Source organism: Halichoerus grypus, chromosome 4 (assembly GCF_964656455.1).
Source record: "Halichoerus grypus chromosome 4, mHalGry1.hap1.1, whole genome shotgun sequence".
NCBI lineage: Eukaryota > Metazoa > Chordata > Mammalia > Carnivora > Phocidae > Halichoerus > Halichoerus grypus.
Genome location: NC_135715.1, coordinates 189,883,580 through 189,896,744, shown reverse-complemented (window position 1 = coordinate 189,896,744; position 13,165 = coordinate 189,883,580). Strand labels below are relative to the sequence as shown.

Here is a 13,165-nt window from a genome sequence, read left to right as displayed (position 1 = left end):
GGTGAAGGGGGCAACCGCACGCCACTGGGTCTCAAGGACACCGTTGTTCTTCCCTTCCCGGGCCTTAATCAAGAGCCCTCTTGCCACGCACGAACGTCATTTTCTCTGCTTGTCTTTCTTTCTTTACTCGCTTGGGGAATGCATTTATTTATTTTTGTCGTAGTTAGCAGGGAAGTGACATAAAGACAGAGGAATTTCAAGACTGAAAGGGAAACCCTATTCCAGAGAAGCTAACAAGTTCACGGCCGATGGGGCAGCCTGATTTCTCGGGAAGACTGGACCAAAGGGGAAAGCACAGCTCTGCCAAGCCAGGGACAGCCTCCGGCTGACATGACAGAAACCACACAGACTGTTGCCCCCACTGCAATCGGCATTAACCCTCGTGTGCCTAACGCTGAAAACCCAAGCCCAGGCTGTTTTCCAGCAAGGGTTTCTGGGAGTTGTGTGCTGCCAGGGGGCTGTGTTGCATGCGCCCTTGGAAGAGACCGCCCGTGGTCTCCCCTTTCTGCAGGGCGACATGGCGCAATGCAGTGCAGCAAATGGAAAACTGTTGTTCCGTGAGATAGAAAATGTAAGAACCAGTGGATCTTTTCTATATCTGAAGCAAAACTCCCCGCTTCAAGTCTGTTTTAAGACATTTGGTTTGAAAGTTTCAGAGAAAAATAAATCAAACGACCAGAATCCGGAGGCCTTCACAATAAATCCCATTGTTTTTCTTGGTAAATTAACACATTGGTAGGGCGCCGTGTGGACCTCTTTTTAACATTATGTATCAAGATCCCTGAAAGAGTGCTTTTTGACTCCCAGTCTCACCTATAGAAATGTGCCCTGAAAAAAAACAATTTTTAAAAAGTGGTCTGAGGTCTGTTCAATGCCCTCTTTTTCATAACGAGGAAGAAAATAAGAACAGTTTAAATAATGGTAGAAGAATGGCCAAATCATTAATGGTACACCCATAATATGGAATATTATAAATGCATAAAAATCATATTCTCCTGGTCTCAAGGTCTCCAAAAGCATGACCTTTTTTTTTTTTTTGGTCTAAAAAAGACAAAATAAAAATGCCAAAATGTTGCCAGAAGTGATATGTGAATTGTATGCTTAGAGACAATTTTTCCTTTTTTATATTTTATCTATTTCCCTTCTTTAAAGGATTCACATATTACTTTTATCCTTTGCAGAAGTAATGAATACCATCTTAAAATAAAGTAGGACATAGCCTTGGGGAATAAGCTGAGGTGGTTTATGCACACAGTTTTGTTAAATCTGGTATTGGGGGCACTGTGGACAAGTAACCACCAGTGTGCTGTGTACTTGGTTACCCATTGCCCCGCACTCATCCCCAGGGTCCGTGTGCCCTTTGGCTGAGTCAAAGTGCTTTGAACTTTGGTGGGACAACGAGGCCCAGGAAGACAACCTGCTCTTCTGGGAGAAGGAAGCGCCCTGGTGCCTGGATAGAACCCAGCCACCAGTGGTTTCCTCCTTATACCTTAGAGACCCAGAACCTTCTCCCCTCTTCCTCTTCCTGTCCTGGGATTCCCTCTGGTCTCTTTCCTCCTACCCTGTCACAAGACCAACTATAAATCCAGCAGGGGCAAGAATGTGTCCTTAGGGCTTTGTGATGAAATAAAACCAATGGCATTTCACTTTCTGGCTCAGAGTTTACTTTCTGCAAGTAAAAATAATGCCTTCAGATCCCTTTCTGGCTCCAGCAAACATAAACGATGTCTCTGAGAAACAACTGTTTGATTAATGCAGCCAATTCCAGCAAACAACTTAAAAATTCCATGGAGAAAATAAAAGCCAGTAAAAATGCCTGTGTGACTACACAGGCCAAGCCAGTGCTGGGGCTGGGCGGGCAACCGTGTTTCCACTGCTAGTGTTCTGCTCCCCAAATGTCTGGACACCTCCAGGCACAGTCCCTGCAAACAGGAAGCTGTTCATCATGCTAGGTAGAGTCCATTTCCTCATTTCGTTTTATTCATTGGTTTTGACAATGTTTATTGGCTAAGAAAATGAACATGCGTGGTAAGCAGCTTAAGCCCTGCAGCATAAAATACAACCCATGTGTTTTACACATTTATTGCAGATCTATTAAAATGCAGCTCTGAGTACATGGTGTCCATCAGGACAGCTCAAGCTGGGCAGTTGCCACTGGCCTCCCAGCTGTGTCTCTTCACCAAATGCCCAGACTTCCCTCCACAGCTCCATCACCATCCAGGGCATGGGGAGAGTGTGTGAGGAGGGGGCGCCTCTTCTCAGAGCATCCCAATCACCTGACACAGGGGAGACACTACTCCACGGGCCGCTCATCTCCAGTAAAGAAATGTTGTAATCGATTGATTTCTGAGCTGCTGACTGGGTGTTGATTTGTTTATCGCTTTATTCATTGAACAAATATTTTATTAAGTGCCTTCTGCGTTAGGCTTATGAGCACGAGCAGCTGTAAGAGAGAACAAACTTGTGAGGGTGGTAAGAGAAAGAAACATGGGATCCTTTGGGGGAGGTCACTCATCATCAGTGGGAATCCATGGCCACATCCAGGCTACTGCCAAGAGGGGACTTGTTCATTGCCAGGTACATTCCATTTCCTCATTTGGTTTTATTCACGGATTTGGAAAACCTTCACTGGGCAAGAAATGGAAGCGTCGGGTGAGGTTTCAGCCTCAGAGAAGCCGGGGTGGCGGAAGAGGTGGTCAGAGGCAGGCAGCATTCCCAGCAGGCAGAGCGGCAGCAGGCAAGGCGGAAGTCAGGAGAGCATGTGCTTTCAATGATCCATGAATAGAGGCCACAGCACAGGGTGCCTGGAGGGGAACAGAACCATCAGATGGGCTGGGTGTGGTGCCGAGTTTCTATCAAAAAGTCTTACATTGTTTGCTTTGTTTCCATGTGTACTGGCTTAGATCTGGTCTTCACCAGATCTCTTCAGGATGATCGTGACTGCTTAGCTCATAGCCCTGCCCCGTTCTCTCCGTCCTCTAAATGTCCTCTACACAGGACAAGAGCAGCTTCCCATGGTCCTAATGTTGAGGGGGACCATAGGGTGGGACAGTAATGCGTGCAAGCAAAGACAAGCAGATCCTGCATGTGGCGGTGGTAGAAGTCATTCCTCCTGACCAGATCCACATTTTCACGTTAAGCAGACATGAAATCCCCTGAGGCAACTCTGTCTTTGCCGTAAGTTCATCTTTATGCTGCCCACCTAGCCCTATCATGGGCCAGAAACTATGGAGACAGGGAGTGAATGAAAGATGTCTCCACAGTGAATAATCAGAGCTGCCAGATCTCGACACAGTGGTCTTCTTTAGGAGCACCCAGTAGCAGAACTGCCCCATGGTGGAACATGCCCCATGATGGAACATGCTCCCTGCCTTTGTACCAGCAACCAAGACTAGGTGGGCCTTCCCCTCACCACACTGCCCACCTGCTGGCCTATCCCTTAAAGTGGGGACACAGAGGTATCTAGGACACCAGGACAACCATAGAGGGGACCCAGAGAGCACAGTCTGCAGCCCATAGGCCTATCTTCCACAATTCTAGTGGGTCAGGGCCTCAAGCTTCATGATTCCCAGATCATCATCACCTGTCCCAGGGCCTATGGGACGCAAAGACTTTGGGAGTCTCAAAGCATTGTGTTTTCTAACAAACCTACTTCTCCAGGGCCCTTGGAGTCTCTAAGGGGCATTATGGCTGCTGATCTCCATCCCTGTCTCCTTCCCTCAGGAGCCTACCAGTCCTTGTGCCTCAGGTCCACCCCAGGGAGTCTGAGTCCCTGCCCATGGAGTGGGAGTCTGCTCGCCTCCAGACCCCTAGGGCTGGAGTCCTTGAGGAATAGGTAACAACTGCCAAGGGTCATCTGCTGGAATCCAAGTCCCCATATTAGGCCTCATTGGAAGAGCAGACCAGAGGCCTGGCAAGATATATGCTTCCAAGGCCCTACTGTTTTGTTTGTTTGTTTGTTTATTTGTTTTTATGTATTTATTTATTTATTTAGAGCACATGAGCTGGGGAAGGGACAGAGGGAGAGGGAGAGAGAGAATCTCAAGCAGACTCCAGACTGAGCACAGAGCCTGATGTGGAACTCAATCTTACAAACCCCAGATCATGACCTGAGCTGAAATCATGAGCCAGTCACTTAACCGACTGAGCCACCCTGGTGTGCCCCAAGGCCCTACTGTTTGAAACCGAAACTAGTCCTGGTTTGGGTGTTGTTTAACAAAATAATAAAAAATTATATAAAACATTCCAAATAATTAAGGTAACAACAAAAAAGATAAATATGGTTTCTTTTTGCAAAATTTCTTAGGCTTCTATTAAGCCAGGGTCTAGCTCCCAGTATTTCCCAAACTTACTCAATCATGTGTCTTTTCCTCATGGAAGTCCTGAATGGACTTTTCTTTTGCGGAATTCAAGTTGGGAAAAGATGAAGTGAATTATTAGATAAAGTGGGAACAGGACATCAGGAGGACAGCTGAGCCCAAAATGTTATCATAATTCTGGAAAAATTGGAAATAATCTTAATGTCCTCTGGACAAATAGATGAGATCATATTAAAATGCCACTCAGGATGCAGTCATGTAGCCCATATAGCATATAAACAATATAAAGAAATTAGATAAATTTTAAAAACAAGGCACAAAACTATGTGAACGATGATTATAATTACATATTAAAAATCAAATTTGGCTCCTGGCTATGGGGGAGTAAAAACGTTGAGACTCGTTCTCCTACTCTGACCAAATAAAACACTTGACAAGCTATATGAAACAACCATTTCAAAAATCGGAAAAGAGGAAGTGCAAGACTACGGTTCCCGAGATAAAGGAAACAAACAAGGTGGAAAAAAAATTTCCTCAGCTTACCTCAAGGAAGCAAATTCTAAACTGTAGAGTAGAGAGGAGAATCCCAAATAGAGCAAGGCCATATCATTGAGTCAAAGGGGTAGAGATCAAAGTTTGGGGAAACTGAGGACTTTGCAAGGCAGAGTGCCAGAGGGGAAGAGCTATGAGAAGAAGGAGTTTCAGAAATCTTCATAAATGTCTCCTTAATTCTCTGAATAAGGACCATTCGGTACCTGCATAGTGAAACTCTGTGAGTCTGGATAAAGAAAAGCTTCCAGGGGCAAATAAGTTACCAGGAAGCTATAGGCCAAACAATCCCCAGAATTATTCAGACAGAGCCAGAAAGTTTTTGACTTGCTATATCCAGAGAGGAGAGACCTCGTGGAATGCACAGGGTCTTCCATAGAGACCCCAGAAGGGCCATGCTGTAGTAGGGGGCTAAACTAGCCCTAGAGGAAAACCATTAAAAGGATTAAAAATACACCTCAATGGGGCGCCTGGGTGGCTCAGTCGTTAAGCGTCTGCCTTCGGCTCGGGTCATGATCCCAGGGTCCTGGGATCGAGCCCCGCATCGGGCTCCCTGCTTGGCGGGAAGCCTGCTTCTCCCTCTCCCACTCCCCCTGCTTGTGTTCCCTCTCTCGCTGTGTCTCTCTCTGTCAAATAAATAAATAAAAATCTAAAAAAAAAAAAAAAAAAAAAATACACCTCAAATACACCTCAAAAATAGCGAATTAATCCACTAGTAATTATCCATCATGACAAAGTCTAACAGTCTATAAAAAACAACCTAGCACTAAAAAGGTTGACAATGTCTGATATCTAAGAAAAATCGCTAGCCATCATAAGAGGCAGAAAGATGTAACACATACACTGAGAAAGCTCAGTCAGTACAAACAGAAACAGATATGAGCAAGATAGTAAACTCAGGAGGAAGGGACTCCATAACAGCTGATATATATATATATATATATTTATTTATTTATTTAATATGATCAAGGGCTGAAGGAAAACATGAATATAATGAAGTAAGAAAAGATACCAAAAGAGTGGAATTACTAAAGATGAATAAAGATGAATCTCTTTAAAATATAGATTTTCACTGGATTGGATTAAGAGAATATTAAGGGGCACCTGGGTGGCTCAGTTGGTTAAGTGTCTGTCTTTGGCTCAGGTCATGATCTCAGGGTCCTGGGATTGAGCCCCACATCGGGCTCCCTGCTCAGTGGGGAGTCTGCTTCTCCCTCTCCCTCTGCCCCGCCCGACCCACCACTTGTGGTCTCTCTCTCAAATAAATAAATAAAATCTTAAAAAAAAAAGAATATTAAGCATTGTAAAATATCAGTGCACATAAAGACATGACAACAGAAACTATCCAAAATAAAGCATATGGAGAAAAAAGAATGAAAAAGAATGACCAGACTGAGTGACCTTTTAGATAAAAGCAAGCCACCTAACAAATGGGTGATTAGAATGAGAAAAAAAGAGAAAGGAGGGGTCAGAAATAATACTTGAAAAAATGGCTGGGGAATATTTCAAATTTGATGAAAACTATAACCCACAGATCCAAGCCATCCAACAAACACAAAGAAAACCATGCCAAAACCTATCATAGTAAAATTGCTGAAAATCAGTGACAAAGAGAAAATCTTAAATGTCTCTAAAAGAAAAAAGGCACATTACAAAGAAAGGAACAAAGACATCTTGTCAGAAACATTGTAACCCGAAAGAAAATTGGATTACTTATTTAAAAGGCTGAGAGGAAAAAAACAATTTAGAATTTTATAGACTTTATCTTAAAACTTTATCAGATAAACAAAAACAGAGAATTTATCACTAGCAGATCTTCACCAAAAAAAATGGGCCTTGAGAACTTCATTCAAGAAATGTTAAAGGAGGGGCGCCTGGGTGGCTCAGTTGTTAAGTGTCTGCCTTAGGCTCAGGTCATGATCCAAGGGTCCTGGGGTCAAGCCCCGCATCCGGCTCCCTGTTCAGTGGGAAGCCTGCTTCTCCCTCTCCCACTGCCCTGCTTGTGTTCCCTCTCTCGCTGTCTCTCTCTCTCTCTGTCAAATAAATAAATAAAATCTTAAAAAAAAAAAAAAAAGAAATGTTAAAGAAAATTCTCCAGGCAAAAGAAAAATAATTTCAGATTGAAACTTGAATCTATAGAGGGATGAAAAGGACTAGAAATTATATATATGTACAAAAATATGAGACTTTCTTTTTAGTTTTTAAATTCTTTTCACCAACAATTTGATCATTTAAAGCAAAAAATAATGACATTGATTTGTGTAGTTTATAACACATATAGATAGCAAATGTGTGACAACAGAAAAAATATTATATTTCAGTGACATAATATTATTTGAAAATAAAGTATGAAATATTAAAAATGTGTATTTTAAATCCTAGGGCAACTCTCCCCCACCCCCCAAAAAAGAAAGAAAAATAGTGGTAAAGCTAATAAATAATAGTATATATAAAATGGAATCACAAAAAAATGCAAAATTAATTTTTAAAAAGACAGGTGAAGAGGAAAAAAGGGAACCTGTATCAGATTAATAAGTAGAAAACAAATCAAAATATGTTACACCTAAACCAACACATAGCTATAAGTGCATTGAATGTAAATTATCTAAACCTGCATTGTTTTATACGGTAGTCACTAGCTACATGTGGCTATTTGAATTTAAATTTAATTAATTATAATAAAATTAAAAAAATGTCAGTCCTCATTCAATCTAGAAACATGTCCAGGGTTCAGTAGGCACAGGTGGCTAGTGGCTGCCATTTTGGGCAGTCTAGATAGAGAACATTTTCATCACCACCAACAGTTCTGTTCGACAATGCTCATCTAAATATATGGACTGAAACACAGACTTTTCAGATGGGATGAAACAACATGGTCCACCTGTATGCTGTCTTCAAAAAACTCAACACAAAACAACAATGCAACAGCCATAAACATAAAGACATAGGTAGATTGAAGTAAAAGAATGGAAATAGAAAAGCCATTCATTGGCCACAAATCACAAAAGAGCTGGAAATGGAGACTTGACAATAGGGGATCCTACCAGGACTGGAGGGGGTCATTTCATATGATAAAGGACTCTCTTCATCATGATGACATGTGATACTAACACACATGTACCTAATAACAGAACTTCAAAATAGATAAGTCAAAACTGACAGAACTTGAAAGAGAAATGGACATACTCATAGTTATATTTGGAGATTTAAAAACCTCTCTCTCAATAAGTGATAGAGCAAACAGAAAATTAATTGGGATGCCCTAGACTTGGGGAACACTATTACCCAAGTTGACCTGAATGATCTTTATAAAACACTACATGCCAAAACTGCAGAAAACATATACTATTCAGACGTACATGGAACATTCATCAAAATAGACAAAGTCCTTGGTTATAAAATAAATCTCAGTAAATTTTAAAGCATTGAATTCAAGTGTTGCTGTGTGTTTTATTTTTTTTTTTAACTACAATTGAAGTAAACGATAAATCAGTAACAGAGATGTATCTGGAACATCTCCAGATTATTGACAATGAAACAAAACACTTCTAAAGAACACATAGGTCAAAGAAAAACTTACATTTCAAACTAAATGAAAATGAAAATGAGACATAGCAAAATTTTTAGCGTACAGCTAAAGCAGTTATAGAGGAAATGCTTATGGAAATAATTAAAATCCATGACCTAATCTTCCAGTGTAGAAGCTGGAAAAAGAACAATCTGAACCTAAAGTAAGTGGAAGGGAAGAAACTTAAGAGTGGGTATCCAGGAAATATAAAACAGATACACAATAGAGAAAAATAATAGCACTAAGATCTGGCTTATTGAAAAGATTCAAGAATCCTGGTACAACTGATCAAGTAAAAAAATATATATGTATATATAAATTCTCAATATCAGGAATCAAAGAGGGGACATCACTTTAGATCCAACAGATATTAGAAGGCCAATAAGAGAATATGTGATAATTGTATGACAACAAACACAGTAACTTAGATGAAAAAGAAATTCTATGAAAGGTACAAAATAACAAAATCCACAAAACGGATGCAAGAAGAAATAGAAAAATCTCAGTAATCCTAGGTCCAATAAAGGAACCAAATTCATAACTTCAGGTTTCTCCCAAAGGAAATACCAGGCCCATGTGATCCCACTGATGCATTCTCTGAAATATTTAAGGAAGAAATAATACCAATCCTACACAAATTCTTTCAGAAAATAGAGGGGGGAGGGAAACTTCCAGATTCATTTTATGAGGCCAGCATCAACCTTATGCCAAAACCCAACAAAAGTATTATAAGAAAAGACAACTACAGACACACCCCTTATGAACATATCCATGAAAGCCTTCATAGCATATTAGGAAAGAATATCCAGCAATACATACAAAAAATATCATTTCCAAGAGGGGTTTATTCCAGGAATACAAGAAAGTCAATCAACCATACTTGTTATATTAATAGAACAAAAGAGAAGGACCACACGATAATCTCAATAAATGTAGAAAAAGCATTCGGTATTAAACCCCACTTGTCTTTTAAAACTGTCAGCACACTGGGGATAAAATGAAGAGCATCTATAATCAATCTCTAGCTCACTGCATATAAAATGGTGAATCTGAATGCATTTTTTTCTCAGGTGGGAAAGGACGCAAAATACCCCCTCTCCACTTCCAGGGAATGTTGTACTGGAAGTCTCAGTCAGTGCAGTAAAGCAAGATAAAAAAGAATTTAGAATAAGATGGAAGAAGAAAATGTCTGTAGAAAATCCTTCTCAGGGATCTACCAGAAAACCAAAAAAAAAAAAAAAAAAAAGCTGATGGAAAAAGAAAATCCTTCTCGGGGATCTACCAGAAAACAAAAACAACAACAACAACAACAACAACAAAAGCTGATGGAAAAAAAAAAAGGAATGACTTGGGCCAGATGAAACAGCCTAAGATTGCCACACAACAGTCAACTGTATTTCTGCATACCAGCAACAAACAACTAAAAATTGGAAACTTAAAAATTAATTATTATAATAGCATCAAAAATACAAACACTTGGGAATAAAGTTAACAAGATGCGCATAGGGGTTGTACCACGAAAATTACAAAACACTGTTGAGAAATGAAAGAACACTTACATAAATGGAGAAGATAATGTGTCGATGGATCCTAAGACTCTCTTGGGTTAAGATGTCTCTTCTCTTGGACTGCTCTATGGCTTTAAGACAATTCAAATCAAATTATCAGCAGGCTTGGGTTTGTACAAATCTATGGCTTATTTTAAAGTTTATTCAGAATTTCAAATGTCTCCTAATAGGCAAAAGAGTTTAGAAAAGGAGGAAGTTTGAGTATGTAGATACTTCTAGGAAGAGGGCAGATCAGCCAGGGTTTCTACACCTGCTGTTCTGGACATAAATGACTATCCTACTTTCTTACTGTAAAGTTGTCACCGAAACAAATTCACAACAACTCTTCTGGAGCATAGAAACAAATGGAATAATATTTCCTGAATCATTTTATAAAGCTTGTATCATCTAGATTCTAAAATCTGTGCACAAAAAATGGGATAAGGTCACTGTACACACACAGACTGAGTTCACTTATGTGAAACATGACATTAAAAATAATATCACTGAGAGTAAGCAGTGCAATTGAAGGATGGTACTACATCATTTAAGAGAGAGTATTTTAATAATTTAGGAAGATTAAATATCAAGGAATCCATTTCTCCTACCTAAAAAAAGAAAGTTAACACTTGTTAGCAGTTAATGGGTATTTAAAAAAAAAATCTGTGAGTGACTCGCCATGTCATTTTCAATGTCAATCAACTAACGCTCCAGCCCCAATGCAGCAAGTTAATGGCTGTGTCTATACTAGCTTTTCTGTTCTTACCTGAAGGGTCTGTTTATTTAAGCGGACTTTGTGGTTCTTAACCCATCGAAAGTGTTAGTTTAACAAAGAATACCAAACAATTAACCTCTGGTGGAAAAAAGGAAAGGATTAAAATAAGCAAAATTTATCACTTTGTCAGGTTCTGCAAACACCACCTTGATGAGCTAAAAGCCCCTAATAGAAGAACAGATGCCTATAAAGCATGTATCTCAATTATCGTGCTATGTGAATTTCTACCAAAATAGATTGAATAGGGTGGTTGGTCTGCATGAAGCAACATGACAGATTTGATGGATGTCTTCTCCACTGGATTAGCTGGGCGTCTGATTTTGCCATCTTGAGAAAATAGCAGAGAACCCTCTGCACGCTCTTCACGCTGGAGGGCTGGAGGTCAGAAAGGAGGGGTGCGGGCAGGTCTGTGCGGGTCCCCGCCGCGAGCCAGCCAGCCCTGAGAGTTGCCCAACCCCGCGCTGGCCAGGGGCTCCTGGCGGAGGGAAAGGAAACCCGGGGGCTGTGTCCAAGGCCCCCCTCGGTCAGCTCTGACAACCCGGTGACCTCACTAGTTCTGCTCCTTGTAGACACATCGACGAAGCCAGACAGGGAGCTGCCTTCTTCCAGCCGGAGACTGCAAACCCGTGGACAGCAGGGCCAGGCCCCGCTCAAGACACATCATTACTCTGCACACCGTCGACATCTTCCCCACCAGGTGACTGGAAGACAGGATGAGATAAGGCTGGCAGGCTCGGTTTCCTTTTGGGCAACCCTGGCCTCCTTGATGAAGTGCAGGTGTCTGCCTGCTCCCTGCTACTCACTTGTTCTGTATCTGGAAGCATTTTAGCGGGGTAGGGAGAACCCTGTTTTGAGCTCTGAAACAACCACAGAATGTTCCTTCCAGGGACATTTGTCCCAGAATGAGCTTCCAGGGACAAATAGGAATGTTATGCCTTTTATAGATCCTGCTGATAGTCCTTTCTCAAAAATAATCCCTAAAATACAATGGTAGGAAGAAGCTTTATGTAACCCTCAGCTGGGCCTGGAGCCCGAGATGCCGTGTAGGGAGTCTCCACCACCAGATGGAAAGTCTCACTCGTAATGGATCACGTACGCACCTTTTGAGTTTTCTCGTGGGGGTCTTCTGCCAAGTGAGTCCGGGGGCTCTCTCTCTGGCCTTGTTCCTCTTCTCCTTCCCCAGGATTCCGGGGATCTTTCTCGCCCTCTCCATCGGGCTCTGTCTCAGAGGGTAATGGCAGACACTTGAAGCTTTAGCAACCCCAGCTTTTTCATGGGGCAGCAACTGTCAGACAACACTATCTCTTGTTCTTATTAGACCTTTCTCAGAGCTTACTAAAGTCAAGCAATACCTTACTATTCTCATGAAGTCTCTGGTTAATACAGTATGACCAAAAAGCCTCTCCTTTCGAATGGTGTGGAAGGTAAGGAAACAGCAGAGGTGGGGACAGCCCAGCCTGCCCGGTCTCCCCCCCTTAAAAGCACATACACATGGACTCCACGAGGATATCTGCAGCCCCCAAAGCCAGCAGGCATCCATGTGGCCTCCAGGTCCATCTCGCAGAATGCCCTCAGCTCAAGGACAATAGGCTCTACGGTTCTCCTGCTTTTCTTGCAGAGTCCTGCTGTTTGAATTTTTTTATCATAAAAGAAAAAGCCCTTGCATACCAGAGAAATCTGAAACCTGGCCTGACATCCTTGAGGGCAAGAGTGCATGGTAACAGGTTCAGAGGACAGAATGGGAGGTGAGGGCTGATCACAGGGGAGGACTTGTTTGTTTGAAGAGGCAGGAGACTTGCAGGAAGGGTCACTTTTTATGAGCTGTAAATACATTCCTGAGGCAACTCCTCCAGGTATCCAGAAAGTTCTCAGAAGAGGGGGGTGGGATTGAACTTCACTAATTAAAGGGTCTATCACCAGTGGCGGTCACCAATCTCTGCTCTGAGCTTGTTTATATAACCGGCGCTTTCAATTGCCAATTGACCACATGTGGCCCCGGTTGCTGAGTGCGGAGATGCGGAGGTTAGGTCCCTTAGCTGAGGCTCTGTGGAGGACACAGCCAGTCCCAGCTCCATTTGACAGATTTCAGAGGCAAGAAGAGTTTTCATGAAAAATACAGAGGGACCATGACCTAAGGTTAGGAGAGAGGAGGAAAAATGCCTGAAAACATTCCTTCTTTATATAAAATTGGTCCTTGATGTAAAACAGCACATTAGACTCCTTAGATTTGCAACAAAGCCTCAAGGGTCATGGTCAAGACTTTACAGAGCATTCAGGAGAAATACTAAAGCATGCGAAATTACTCTTCAGGTCTGCTATCAACATTTCTGTCACAGTGACACGCATGCATAAGAAAAGCCGGGCTCAAATTATTCGAAAATTTTACATACACATCTACCTATGAATA

General features: G+C 41.7%; 1 long non-coding RNA gene across 2 annotated transcripts; it reads right to left on the bottom strand.

The window, feature by feature from the left end:
• Positions 1–2,359: 2,359 nt before the first annotated feature.
• On the bottom strand, positions 2,360–12,136 carry LOC144381534 (uncharacterized). Of its 2 annotated transcripts, XR_013446809.1 has the most exons (3): positions 11,859–12,136; positions 9,996–10,075; positions 2,360–2,804 (listed from the first exon to the last, which is right to left on the bottom strand). It is a non-coding gene; the product is annotated as an uncharacterized LOC144381534 (long non-coding RNA). The 2 variants fall into 2 exon arrangements; XR_013446808.1 differs by lacking the exon at positions 11,859–12,136 and having other exon boundaries at positions 9,996–10,261.
• Positions 12,137–13,165: the final 1,029 nt, after the last annotated feature.